The sequence below is a fragment of the Ambystoma mexicanum genome, chromosome 6q (assembly GCF_040938575.1).
Source record: "Ambystoma mexicanum isolate Mex_15411 chromosome 6q, UKY_AmexF1_1, whole genome shotgun sequence".
In the NCBI taxonomy this organism is placed as follows: Eukaryota; Metazoa; Chordata; class Amphibia; order Caudata; family Ambystomatidae; genus Ambystoma; species Ambystoma mexicanum.
In genome coordinates, this window is record NC_090937.1 from 1,085,950,125 (window position 1) to 1,085,965,711 (window position 15,587).

Below are 15,587 nucleotides of genomic sequence, written 5' to 3' on the forward strand. Positions count from 1 at the left end.
CCTCGAGCTTGGCTGTGGAGTGTAAATAAACAGAGGCTCAAGGTCACAGGGGACTACCATGGGGGCCTCCTGTGCACTGGTGGGTGAGTGGACACGGTCGTACAAGAAATAGAGTGGTGGTCCTGGGTTCTCACCTGTCATCTCTCCATTGACCTCCCCTATACCCGTCTTATACCCCCCTGCTTGTGCCCAACAGTGCAGGAATTAACATGGCAGGGCAGGGGTAGGGTGCTCACAGAGATTACACCCTGGAACTTTACCGCTAAAATGATTGTGACCGGCGCAATGCAAATGGCATTCATCACTAAATAAAGAGAAATACTGGTCTACAGGAATTGAGAGATTCTTTGCTTCAAGGAAAACACAGAGCCAGGAAAAAAGCTGTAGATATTACCAGCACACATGTAAGATTCAGCGGTGGCCACCTCCCACTCCAATTTACGCCTGGAAACACTTGTGTATAGGTGCCTTACAAAGGAACAATAACTAAAGAAGGGGAAAAACAGGACCTGAGATCACAGCAAACCAAGATGGACACATTTACCTCAGAGACATGCAGTGTGAATGGTGTCCTAGAGGCAATTGCCCCAGCAGGAGAGATACCCCAGGACGGGATTTCAACAAGCAATGTGGACAGTTGATTGCAGCTGTGTAAAAGGCAGTGCATAAATCCAGAACAGCCCTCGAAGAAAAGATGGGCACAGTGGATGTGGATGGCTCTCCATCGGCGGATTTGCACTCAGTTGCGACCAGCCTATTGATGATGCAGGGCTTTATGTCCCTGTTGGAGAACACAGTAATGGGAATGAAAGGCCAATTTGAGGAACTCCTTGAGCTACTACTGTCCTTGAAGAGAGAGCGGGAGATGTGGAGGGCAAGTAGTGTAGATGCAAAATCGGCATGTAGGTCTGACAGCAGGGAAGCAAGGTAGGAACACAGACTTTTCCTAGATATATGGATCCCCAAGACTATCCATCCACCCGGACTCTTCTCCACCAAAACGGTGCACTGAGTTCTGGCAAATCTGCCCCCTCCATGTGCTCCGCCCAGAGCAGTGATATGGCCAAGGTCCTCAACCAACAAGGACAAGGACGTGATATTCTAGGATGCCAGACAAGGGAATGCGATTATCTTCTTATTTCCGAACTATATGTTAAAAGGCCAACAATAGAGATGATTCTTCGAAGAGGTGAAACAACAAGTGAAAGTGGCAAATGTTAAATGCATGCTTATTTTCCCTGCAAACTCGAGGGTGTTGCATGAGGGCAAGATGTGGGTCCACAAATGGCTTGAGAGAAGGGTATGCAAGCAACAACTCCCACTCGTGAAGTGGTACATGTAGGTCCCAAGGAGCAAAATAATGCTCTCAAATAGAGGAAAAACTCTGGTGCGATCCGACAACAATAGAATAAGGGTTTCATAGGATGGTACAATTGAGGTAATGAATATGCCTCCTCTGGGAGACACTCAAGGATCAGAAGAGGGCTCAGCAAAGGATGGCCTAGAAAAAGACACTAAGTGGGTCATTACGAACCAGGACTTTTTAGAAAATTTATTTGAAGAACAAGCAATGCCAATTTCGATCAGAAATGACTTACAATAACACATTTACAGATAGCTGAAGCCTTCCCACGAAGGCTGCCTGTACAATAGTATAAAGATGAAAGCAAGTAGTGAGCCAGTTTATGAGGGTGTAAACAATTAGGATATATACCAGGAACAAAACAAACAGAAACAAAATGTATACAAGAAAACAGGTGACTTATAAGAGGACAAGTGCTTGAAACTAAACAAGAGTACTAGTTAAATATATAAAACTGCACTATGAATTTGCAACCGGCGAAGGATGTTCAGCCACACACATTCCCCGCCCGCTGCCCCAGCCACCTGAGGCCCTTCCCCAGGTGGCGCCATTTTATTTTTCTTAGTTAATGTGGGGAGGCAACAGGGAGACTCTCCCTGTTGCCTCCCCATACCACCGTCCCCCCAAAATTACCTGATTTCCTTTGCCACCCCTCCTTCATTCCCACTTATCTGCAGGGCTGGAACTTTGGGCTCTGGTCCCGTCGCTCTTCCCGTCTGGCTGCCGCCACAGTTATGGTGGCGACCATCTTTTTTTTGTTTTTTCCTCAGGAGATCGGCTACACAACCAGCGCAAATCACCAGAGGAAAAATAATGAAAGCCATTCGTACCCTGGGGTGCGAATGACTTTCACTTGGGCCTGCCGTAGCTCGGGCTGGCGAGCGTTACCTCAATGTTGGCCCTCCTAAGCGGGCATGAGAGCCATATTATGACAGGTAGCAGTAAAATATAACTCATTACTAAAACACATTTTTCTGCCAACTTTTGTGTGGAGGATATCGCCACAGAAAAGCAGTACTGCACGCAGTAAATACCGAACCCCATGGAGTCCTATTTGACTCCAAAATGGGCAATAACAGAAAGATCCACATGACTTGGAATCATGCAGACCTTTTTCGATACTTGGTATTTTCCTGCAGCGGTAACAGTAAATTAAGTAATACTATCAAACTCTATAGTTGATATAGTTGATACTATCCCATGCAGTTGGAAATTGTTGAGGAAAGAGGAAAGGAGAACTAGTAATGGTGGCAATTAGCACTTTACTCATCTTCACTCTGTATACTTATTAATAGCACAAATCAAATTAGTTAATATCATGACCTACAGTCCTGAACATACAATTATTAATATTTTGTGGAGGTGTATATCTGAATGGGTTTTACATTGACTCTGCTTACAGTATACTACCAAAACAAATTGTGGGGGGCTTGTTGCTGTTGGTTGGGATGGGTATGGGTAGTCCAGGGATTGGAAATATAAGAAACCAGGGTAAGTTATTGATGTGAAGCAAGGAACCATGCAGGTAAGGTTAACAACTGTTTTATTAAGCTACATATAATGACCCCCAGCACAGCCCCCTCTCCGATCCACAACTCCAACTGCTGTCCTTAGAACTTGGGGGAGAATTGATAAGATACATTGCACGTGAGCGTTCCACATTCTAGACAGTGACACCTCCTAGAACATATCATAACACACCTCCTACTCTTGAATTAACATATCCCCTCTTTACCACTGCCATCCTGTTCTTATTCCACACTTGACTCCCTCTGACCCACACAGAACCTTTCAACGTGACCTCCACCTGCACAGGGTCAGAGTACAACATATCCCCCTTTCTCTTCACCACACCTTTCCTCATTCTTACCCAATCACTGCACTCTACGCTCAACTCTTTTTTCCCACTTTCTCATTTTCTCTCTTCACCCTTCTCTCTTTATTTCTTTTTAATTTCATCCTCAATTCGTCCAACACGCAATCTGATTCCCTTGCTCTTTCAAGCTATGGAGGAACCACTTTAGTATTTGCTTTGCGTCCTCATCAATTCAAATGGACTTACGCCTGTAACTGCATGCAGCGACATACGTAATGTATGCAATCTCTCCTGGATAGCCACTTTCTTATCTTGGCCACATGCACCTGCCATACCGATGGCATCCATGATACATCTATTCATTCTGTCCACCATGCCGTTCCCTTCTGGATGATATAATGCAGATCTTGTATGTCTTATTCTACACCTCTTCATATACTCCATAACACACCTTCCAGTAAACTGTGTTCCTTTATTAGTCAAAACACTTCCAGGTACACCCTGTCTTGCAAACACCTCCTGAATAAATTCAACTATATTCTCTCCACCAATCTTAAGCACAATTTGTTATTCTGTCCACCAAGATAACAAATCAATCAAAACAATGACACATTTTCATTGTCCTCCTCCCAATTCCACAGGTCCTAAAATGTCCATTGCGAAATCATCCCAAATCTTCTTTGGGATATCAACCTCTATCTACCACTGGTTTTTCCTTGGCAACTTCCCCTTTTCCTACCTGGGCACACACAACACAATCGGCCAACCTCCTTTCCACATCTCGATTAAAACCAGGCCACCAATATTCTCCCCTTAGAACTGCCTTGATACGTGTGACACCCACATGCCCTTCCTGGGCTAACCCCACTATTCTCTTCCTAATCAAACCAGGAACACCTGCATCCTCCCACCATAACATCAAACCATCAACAACACTTAATCTGTTCGAACCTCCCAAAAGGGCCTCTTACCCTGCTGTTATTCATTCTTACCCGGCCAAAATGATTGCACATATTTTTTGATGCGCATTAAAACCTCTTCACCACTTATTGCTTCCAACCACTCTTCCCTGCAACCGATTCCTTCATGGTTCACACAGACGATTTCTGAAACATCCACAACACTTTCCTCTACACTGTGACTTCCTAACCTCGATAGACAGTCGAAGTGAAAATAATCCATTGACACTGCGCCAAAAGATTAAAATATTATATGCTAAATTGCATATGATTTATTGTAGAGTGTTGCAGCCTGACACCTGTTTCGAGCATACATGCTCTTCATCCGAGGCTGATAGAACGGTTGTATACGAATTGTTAGTTTCACAATTGTTCGAATTACAATTGACCTTTTCACAATTGACCGAATTGTGAAGGTCAATTGTAACATATATGCGGGGGAAACCCCCACCCAATGCAAAACCCCCCCAAAACCCCTTATATATATTTATATATTACCAAACCAAATTATTGTAAGTAATCAACATACCTCTAATGCTTCGCAGTTGTGGAAATATCTGTTAGATTCAAATCGATTCATTGTTGCAAATTCAAGTTGCACCATTGATATGTTGTTCAATGCAATTTGCTGGTGTCCGATTTGATATGAAACAAAAATAGATAAAATCACGTCTGTCCACACTGACTGACTGAGCATCGTTGGACAATGCAAGCCACGATCGTGCGGGGGTCCGAAGGACCGTATAACAAGAGTCTTACCTCTAGAGTTGATGCAGCCGAAATGTATTGACAAGCGCTTACCGCCGTGTCTGCGCGGTAGCGTGTATATGCTGAGAAGAGCTCGCTAGTGAGTTACGTGAGTAAAAGTGCAAATGCCGCCATCTTAGGTGAGTAGATGAGCAAAATAATTGAATAGCCACATTTACCGAAAATGCGAGTGCGCTTCCATGGAAATAGATATTTGAAAACCGCTAATATTTCAGTAATTTGAAAAAATATACGTGTTTTGATTAGGCTACGTGTCCAATTGATCTCTAATTCGACCTGAGCTCGGACGATGCGTGCGCTCCGGTGCGCATCCATTACACCTTAATTCTAAATTACAAATAATGCAGTGTGAATGAACGACTAATATGTTACATTTAAACAATCCATTGTATAAAGCACTGGCAAAGTTTTATCCCATCAATTATTCAATCCTAAGAAACAGATATCACATTAAAAACAAAGTCAACATTAATTAACCATTCATAAAAAAAACACAAATTCATAGTCCGAATTTAATCCAGAGTAAACTGTTCTGTATTTACAAATGACTCTAGCTTCTAATTGTCTCAGTTTCAAAATTAGATTTCCTCCTCGTTGGGGTAACGAAACCTTAGCCAGTCCCACAAACTTGATGTTCTGTTTAGTGCCCATTTGATGAATAGTTTGCCAATGGCTGGCTAATGGATATTTAGCTTCCTGGCTGCCAATTGTAGAGAGATGTTCCTTTATTCCAATCTTAAGTGGTCTAATCGTACTGCCTATGTACTGTAACCCGCATACACAAATGATGCAGTATACAACAAATGTAGTGTTGCAATTCATAAAAGAGTCAATGTGTAGTGGTCCCCCAATTTGCCATATTTCACGACTGATGCTTCAAGTGCGTGGACACACATAGAACAACTCCCGCATTTATGGAATCCCTTATTCTGTGCCATATATAGCCATGTCTGATTCTGTTTGGGATTGCTCATAAAGGAGGGGCAGAGGATATTTTTGAGGGTCGTTGCATTACTAAAGGTGAAACTTGGATTAGGGTCTATCCAGTTGCTCACATTTTTATCTAGGTGGAGTAAATGCCAGTTTCTTTTAACAATTGAATGAATTTTGGGACTATCAGAATTATATCTAGTGATCAACCTGATTTTGTTGAAACCAGTACCTAGATCACATGTTTTTGGTGCTAGTAAATCAGCTCTCTTCAATTTACAAACTTCATTTTCCATTTTGGTGAAGTTGTGTCTGTCATAGCCTCTTTGCAAAAATCTTGATTTGATTAATTGGCTTTCTGACTGAAAATGTGCTCTCCCTGAGCAATTCCTTCTAGCCCTGATGAATTCTCCCTTCGTTATATTTGCAATCACTTGTTTCATATGGCAACTTTCAGCATGCTTTAAGGCATTAACCGATGTACTCTTCCGGAATGTTTTAGTTTCAAAACCTTTCTCAGTAATAGTAATGGTCAGGTCCAGGAAATCAATAATAGTATCGCTGTGTGTATAGGTAAATTGTATACCCCACTTACTGCTATTAAGAAAGATGACAAATTGTCTTAGAACATCCTCAGTCCCCGACCAAATCATAATAACATCATCTATAAATCTTTTCCAAAGATGAATATATGGCTTGAACTGAATGTTAGTCAATGCAAATTCCTGTTCGAATTGGTGCATGAATATATTGTCCAGAGCCGGCACAAAACTTGCTCCCATTGCAATTCCAATTAGCTGTTTGTAATATACATTGTTGAATAGGAACACATTATTTTGCAGAGTGAACAGCAGAAATTCCTTAAGCATCTCAATATGTTCATAATATGAGGCCGATGATTGGCGAAAAATATAGTTAACACTGTCAATAGCTTTGTGATGATCAATCGAAGTATATAGTGACTTAACATCAAGGGTAACCAGTAAAAGATTCTTATTAAATGCCAAATTATCTAGAATTTGTAGAATATGATAGTGTCCCTGATGTATGTAGGCGTTTGTGTTACCACAGGCAAAAGACATTCATTAATGTAAATAGAGATGGGTTCCAAGATGCCGTCTTACCCTGCCAAACTGATGGCACATATCCTTTTATGCGCATCAAAACCTCATCACCACTTATTGCTTCCAACCACTCTTCCCTGCGACCGATTCCTTCATGGTTCACACAGACCATTTCTGAAACATCCACAACACTCCTCTTCACTGTGACTTCCTAACCTCGATAAACAGTTAGCCAAAATATTTGACTTTCTAGGAATAACTTCAATTTTAAATGTGCGACTCTGCATCCTTGTCACCCTACTCGGTACGCATCTTGACACCTTATCCAAACCCTTACATTCAAAGATACATTTAAGAGGTTTGTGGTCAGGCCTTATGACAAACTCTGTGCCCCACCCAAAATTTCAGAATTTCTCAACAGCCCAAGGTCATGCCAAAGCCTCTTTTTCCAGTACAGAATAATCTTCTCAGAGTCCCTCAAAGCTTGCAGCATGGGCAATAATCTCCTCACCAGTATCCTTCCTAACCTGCGACAAGACGGCCCAATACCGTTATCACTTGCATCAATAGTTATTAAACCTCTTCTGTGTGTGTCAAAGCTTTTCAAGGCGCATGCCACATTTATTTCTTCCTTAATTTCACAAAATTTCCTTTCACATTTCTCAGTCCAGGAGAATTCTTCACCCTTCTTAAGTAACTTTCTCATCTCAGACACCTCATCAGCATAATTCTTCACACATTTTTGATCAAACTCTTATCATACCTAGAAAATACCATAATTCACTTTTAGACTCCAGCCTTTCAACCCTCTTTGTTGCAGCCACTATTTCACCTTTTGGCCCTACTCCAGCCCCTGATACTTCGTGTCCCAAATATTCAACTTTGTTTCTCTTAAAAACACATTTCTCTTCTCTCAACATCATACCTCTTTGTTCCAATATTTTCAACACTTGCTCCAAATTCATGTGTCATGACCCACAGGACGCGCCCCTTTTGGTCTTCCTGGTCCTTATCACAACAGGCCTTGCATTCCCTGACACTCCCAACATGGCCGTCGAGCGTGACACGTCTTCCGCGGTCTATACGTTGGACGTAACTTATTCTACTAATAGACTGCACCCCCGCGGCTCCGCGCGTCTCAATGCTATTGCCAAGTAGCGATCAGACGTGTGCTCCGTAGTTCGCTGTATTGCTTTCCTGCTTCCTAGATTTTCTACTTCCATTCCTTGCCCCTTTCCCTTTCCTCTTGCTTCCTGGACTCGTGCGCCATCAGCACGTCTTCTTCGTTTCCCGGATCCCCGGATTGCTGCATCCCGGAATCTTAAACGCACGCTGGAGTCGGAAGAGACTCGCTCAGCCTTATTCAAGTCCAGGTCTGTCCGCAAGAAGACACCGCCCACGGAGTCCAGCAAGGATCGGTCTCAGGTGAGAAGGGGGGAACTCCGTGACATCATGTCATGTTCCTCCTCAGTTTCTCTGCATACAACACATTGTCCTTGAAACAAAACACATCCTTCATTCCTCTAAAGAGTTTATCCATCACCTTTTGGAAGACAGAAGATGCTGATATGAGGCAAAACAGCATCCTCCAAAATTGGAATATTCCCTCATGTATTGGTCATTTTCCTACATTCCTCTTCCGGTGCTATCTGGTGATATATGCCAAAGCCATATCCAATTTTGAGAACACTCTTCCATTTTCTATCATGGCTAACATTTCATGCATATTAGGCAAGGGATGCCTATCCACCACCACACATTTATTCAACTCGCGGTCAACACACAATCTCAATTCACCAGATGGTCTCTTTACGACCACCAAAGGTGAAATCTATCAAACTCCACCTTCCCTCTCAATTATACCATTGCTAAGCAATTTATAAAGTTCTTTTTTTACACCATCCATAAATACCAATGGAACAGTGCATAACTTTGCTGCTACAGGAACACGTCCTCTTTTCAAAATAATTTGATGTTTCATCCCCTTCATTCTGCCCCTGTCCTTCCTGAAATCATTTCTGAATTCATCACACACTGAGGCAATAACCTGTAGCACTTGTTTGTGCGTCTTTGGATCTAGCCTTATGCATAATGGTGAAGCCCGGCCGCGTTAAGGGCGACTGCAAGAAGTACACTGTTTGGCTGTGCTGCGCTACTAACTTAGCTTTGATTCCACTTCTGTGATTTCCCCCCTCGCAACCCCCGCCCTGTGAGAGGTGAGAGGCTGGTTGCGAGTGCGAGAGGGAACCTCTGCGACGCGGGTTGAAGCCCCGCCCAATTTTTGGCACCACCCACTCCAGGCAGCAAGGATTCAAAAGAGAATCCCAGCAACCCTTGCGGTGTGAAGCCCGGCCGCGTTAAGGGCGACTGCAAGAAGTACACTGTTTGGCTGTGCTGCGCTACTAACTTAGCTTTGATTCCACTTCTGTGAGTTCCCCCCTCGCAACCCCCGCCCTGTGAGAGGTGAGAGGCTGGTTGCGAGTGCGAGAGGGAACCTCTGCGACGCGGGTTGAAGCCCCGCCCAATTTTTGGCACCACCCACTCCAGGCAGCAAGGATTCAAAAGAGAATCCCAGCAACCCTTGCGGCGTGAAGCCCGGCCGCGTTAAGGGCGACTGCAAGAAGTACACTGTTTGGCTGTGCTGCGCTACTAACTTAGCTTTGATTCCACTTCTGTGAGTTCCCCCCTCGCAACCCCCGCCCTGTGAGAGGTGAGAGGCTGGTTGCGAGTGCGAGAGGGAACCTCTGCGACGCGGGTTGAAGCCCCGCCCAATTTTTGGCACCACCCACTCCAGGCAGCAAGGATTCAAAAGAGAATCCCAGCAACCCTTGCGGCGTGAAGCCCGGCCGCGTTAAGGGCGACTGCAAGAAGTACACTGTTTGGCTGTGCTGCGCTACTAACTTAGCTTTGATTCCACTTCTGTGAGTTCCCCCCTCGCAACCCCCGCCCTGTGAGAGGTGAGAGGCTGGTTGCGAGTGCGAGAGGGAACCTCTGCGACGCGGGTTGAAGCCCCGCCCAATTTTTGGCACCACCCACTCCAGGCAGCAAGGATTCAAAAGAGAATCCCAGCAACCCTTGCGGCGTGAAGCCCGGCCGCGTTAAGGGCGACTGCAAGAAGTACACTGTTTGGCTGTGCTGCGCTACTAACTTAGCTTTGATTCCACTTCTGTGAGTTCCCCCCTCGCAACCCCCGCCCTGTGAGAGGTGAGAGGCTGGTTGCGAGTGCGAGAGGGAACCTCTGCGACGCGGGTTGAAGCCCCGCCCAATTTTTGGCACCACCCACTCCAGGCAGCAAGGATTCAAAAGAGAATCCCAGCAACCCTTGCGGCGTGAAGCCCGGCCGCGTTAAGGGCGACTGCAAGAAGTACACTGTTTGGCTGTGCTGCGCTACTAACTTAGCTTTGATTCCACTTCTGTGAGTTCCCCCCTCGCAACCCCTGCCCTGTGAGAGGTGAGAGGCTGGTTGCGAGTGCGAGAGGGAACCTCTGCGACGCGGGTTGAAGCCCCGCCCAATTTTTGGCACCACCCACTCCAGGCAGCAAGGATTCAAAAGAGAATCCCAGCAACCCTTGCGGCGTGAAGCCCGGCCGCGTTAAGGGCGACTGCAAGAAGTACACTGTTTGGCTGTGCTGCGCTACTAACTTAGCTTTGATTCCACTTCTGTGAGTTCCCCCCTCGCAACCCCCGCCCTGTGAGAGGTGAGAGGCTGGTTGCGAGTGCGAGAGGGAACCTCTGCGACGCGGGTTGAAGCCCCGCCCAATTTTTGGCACCACCCACTCCAGGCAGCAAGGATTCAAAAGAGAATCCCAGCAACCCTTGCGGCGTGAAGCCCGGCCGCGTTAAGGGCGACTGCAAGAAGTACACTGTTTGGCTGTGCTGCGCTACTAACTTAGCTTTGATTCCACTTCTGTGAGTTCCCCCCTCGCAACCCCCGCCCTGTGAGAGGTGAGAGGCTGGTTGCGAGTGCGAGAGGGAACCTCTGCGACGCGGGTTGAAGCCCCGCCCAATTTTTGGCACCACCCACTCCAGGCAGCAAGGATTCAAAAGAGAATCCCAGCAACCCTTGCGGCGTGAAGCCCGGCCGCGTTAAGGGCGACTGCAAGAAGTACACTGTTTGGCTGTTTGCTGCTTTACTGCTGTTCTCGTTCGAGCAGCATTAACAATGACCCTACGAGCAGAAGGTCCGCAAACAAGAAAGAAAACCACGTTACAACGCCGCTCGACAAACCCTTGGTCGATGATGAAAGGTACGACTGGAACCAAGGTAAGCAAATCCACAGGACGGGTGTTACTGGCTGTAAATAAATCACAAACACTAGCAAGCCCAATAATGACTGGGGACAGTAACCCGTTATCACCGTTGACACTTTTGTGCTCTGCTGAGCTCTCTACTCCTGAAGATGTACCAAGTCTGTCAGAACAGTCTTATATTCAACGAGGTGTCCCCCAAATTCCACAAATCAATTCAGCGTCATCTTGCTCTTGCGCTTCCAAATGTATCGACAGCTTACTTCCTATTGATGCCACATATGACTATGAGAATGCAAGCGCTCTTGTTTCTTCTGTACCTAATGTAACAAAAATTGACCAAGCACAATCAGATCACATTGTATCTGCAATTTCTGTTTTCATGTCAGACACAAGTCTCATACCTTCATCTCAACCAACGACACGGATTTCGGCGATCCTATCTCTCAATCCTGATAAATCAATGAATAAGGTTGACCCTCGGAAAGACAAAGGTCCCCCTCTAAATTTGGTATCTGATGAGGAACTGTTAAAAATTTCTAATCCAGACGTAGACCACCCATTAACAAAGACTCCGTTAACTAACGATGCCGTAAGGAACAAACTAGTACAAACACCTTTGAAGGTACAAATTTCGAAATTACCTGCCACAACTCCTCTTCATCAGGAAAATGTCTGCAACAGTCTGAAAGCCAATCCAAATTGTCCTCAGTCCTCAGGAATCATTCCAGAATTTCTAGATTATGAGAATAACAGTGGTCTAGCCTGTCAAGCTCCGGAGGCTGGACTCTCTTCCATGTCAATCATTAGCGATCAACAACACGGTAATAATACTGAAAACACTATTCAATCTCTAGTACCACCTCCTAACCCACTATTTAAACATCTGGAACGGAGTGCTGCCGCGCGTGTTAGTCGTCTACAAAGAGTTGCTGAGCTCAAGAGTAAAAGTATTTACACCAAACTTCCTCTACCGGGACATTCCACCCAGAATGTAAGTACTCCACATGCCATGAACAGTCACTTTGGCGAAGAAACTCACTCTTCGAATCCTGCGAAGAAATTTGGATCAACTAAACCACATTATAATCCAGACAACTCAAATTGTTCATCGTCTTTTCATGAATTTGAACCACAAGCTCATGGAATTTCATCTGAAGCCCTTACTCAGATTCACAACAATGTACTGGCTGCCTCGGCCATCGCCTTGGCTCCATTTACAAAATTTTTTGAATCGCTTATTGGAACAATTGGTGATCAAAGTACTGCTATAACCAACCTAATGTCTAAAATTAACAAGTTAGAACATTTTTCGAGCTTTCTTCAAGATCAAATGTCAATCAACGCCGAGACTGCCACGAGATGGCAGGACAGGCTGAGTGACCTTGCGGCAAGGCACCATTGTCAAAATGATGCTCTAATGGAAGGCCTTCTAGATTCAGTAAAGTGGATGCGAAAGAATGCACCCACTCGAGTCTTTGATCACTCGGTGCCTCGAGACACGCCATCTGAAATTGTCAACTCCATCCCAATTAGAGCCTCAGTGCCAGCCTCCTCTGAATCCATACAATCTGGCTCTGCCTTGAGCTTGCCACCTTCAACTCACGACGTTCAAAAAACAGTCCCGATTATTCAGGATACAGGCTCACCCATGATTAATCTTGATTCACAAGCAACCTCAATAGGCAAAACAGACGCCATACCAATTGCTATGGCAGTAAATTCATTTAATATTTTCAAGGGCTCAGCAAAATCTATCACTACTACGACTAAAAGCAAACCGAAAAAGACATGCAGAAAACAAGTACTGCCACCAAAACCACCAATAAGTACTCTACCGAAACAATCACAACAAACGACGAATAAGTTTATAAGAAATCTAACTACTCCGAAGAAGTCAAGTTTATTCTCAAGATCTTCTCTCATCATCCCTGTCAAAAGTATTGATGGCAAGCAACAAACCTCACCACGTATCAAATTGAACCAGCCTAAGCTAGCAGCAAAACGCAGGCGGATCGATTCAAGCTTGTTGTCCTCAGTACATGGCTCGACAGCTTCTGCAATCGATCTATGCAATTTATCAACCTACTCGGATGATCTTGAAAATTCTACTCATACTTCTTTAAGAATCCAAACTGTCAAATCACCTGATGACGTCTTAAGGATAATTAAAGAGGCAGATAAAGGCCCAAAGCCGCCACAAGTAAATCCAATTGCAAATTATCCTATCTCTGTTCCAAATAAGGCAAAGCAACAAATGCTAAGTGCAAGGTTGAATCCCAAACAAACATCAAATCAATCAAAACTGCACGCTCCTTCAACCAAAAGAACGTCGGGTCTTGGAAATCCTGAAGTTAGAAATTATAAGTGGAAACTTCGTCTCCAAAATGTTCATTCTGACGGAAATGAGGTTAACCTAAATCGAAGAAATATCTTGAAATTGCTCGCATGTATTCCACCGTTGAGAGCCATTTCATCTGACGACATCAAAATTGTAGAATACGTATCCGAATCAGCATCTGATCATGTTCTACTGCACATTGCTTCTGCAGCAGTAAAAAACATGTTACTCCAAGCTAACGAAGATCTTCTGGTGTATGGCTTCGATCTCACTCTAGAACCACCTGCTTTGGAAACAAATTTGTCATCTGCCTCCAAGTTGGTCTATGAGGCAAATCCCGGAGCCGCTTTGCGTGCAGCCCTACGTCAGTCTCCAGTCTCTTCTCCAGATATTTTAGACACTGCCACGCATCAATCCTTTGAAAGAAGAGCTAACAACTACAAAAGATATCCACAAGGCCCATACAAATAACAACGACAACAAACTACCAAGCAGGAGTTAATTCTATTGTCATGGAACACCAGAGGATTCAAACATCTATTTAACACATTCCAGGAACCCCTGGAAAAAGTTTTTATCATATGCTTACAAGAAACGTGGTTACGTGATTCACCTATCTGCGATGGATTTGCCATCCTAATCAATCCCGCTGAAAAGAACTCTAAAGGAAGACCATTTGCTGGTCTAATAACTCTACTAAAAATTGGGAACCAGTGGACATTGGTCAACTCCGCTAACCCTAATCCGTTCGTACAAAGCACCCTAATCAAATTCTCATCAAAAACAATGGTTTCTAACATTCTGATCATAAATGGTTATTGGAATCCCGCCATGATCTCATCTACAGCCTTTATTCAATCTGTTATGACTGAAATTGATCATGCTTTTCTGAAACATGAAAATGTTTCAGTAATAATATGTGGGGACCTAAATTGTAGCTGGTTTAAATTTGATCCTCTCTCTAAATCAAATGTTCGGCTGTCGGACTCTGATGTCATCTTGAGGGGACAACTCTGGGTGAAAAATCTGCTAGAGCGCAACTGTTACATGTTAAATGGAACAATCAGAGGCGATTCTCCGGCCAATCCCACTTGGCACAGCTTGAATCGGAAAAACACGTTGGATTATATCTGGGCCTCGTCTGATGTGCTTGAAAGAGTAACCTCCTTAAATGTGCTACCAACGACATCGAGCGACCACGACCTGTTGCGATTAGTCTGGTATGAAGACCTTGGTAGCCCTCCAGAAAAACACTCAGTTCCACTCCAATCAACTGCTGCAGGAAACAGACTGAGAGTAAGTGGTCCAGAGATCAGCCACATAAGCCGGAGCTTGCACACACTTCAGACAGTAGAATATACTCCACTCTTGTCAGATTTCACTCAGATCAATCTTATTTCAAGAATTGTTGGAACAACTCCGAAACATCTATATAGTCCGGAAATATCAGTGGCAAAAAAATTACTGAGAAAAGAAATCAAGTTGATCAAAAGATCACACTGTGACCAAAACTCCAAGGTTATGGAGATAAAGAGGCGTAGGCAAGTCTATCGCAACTGGTTAAGATCACACCGAATAATAATTGATCAAGGACGAGCAGAAACCATGTTAAAACTATTGGCTCACAGAAATACCCGTGATATTTGGGCTATCTTAAACAAAGGTCGCTCGAAATCTAACCCATCAATCTTCAATGAGATACCAAGTAAAGATTGGCACGACCATTTCACTTCAATATACGCAGACTTAATGTCTGAAGTCTCTACCCTTCCCATCGCACCAAGTACCAGTTGGAATATCATACCATCATGCGATGAGATTGAGCTTGCAATTTCTAAACTCAACAACTCCAGAGCTGCTGGCCCTGACCAAATCTCGAACTTGACGCTTAAAAAACATAGAGTACTCTGGGCTGTATTCATACATGAACTATTTTCTCAGATTGCACTCTGTAAGATGATTCCCTCTACATGGTCCAAAGCCATAGTGGTTCCGATTTACAAGAAGGGCTGTCGGGCTGATCCTGCGAACTATCGCCCGATCGCCCTTATGGACACAATTAGCAAGATCTTTGGATCCTTTCTGCGTCAGCAATTGG

The 15,587-nt window shown here is 44.3% G+C and overlaps 1 protein-coding gene across 11 annotated transcripts in view; it reads left to right on the top strand.

Annotated features, from left to right (window-relative positions):
- Positions 1–15,587, top strand: part of CLOCK (clock circadian regulator) — a 2,930,945-nt gene that overhangs the window by 1,043,408 nt on the left and 1,871,950 nt on the right. The gene's annotated exons all lie outside the window — the stretch shown is intronic.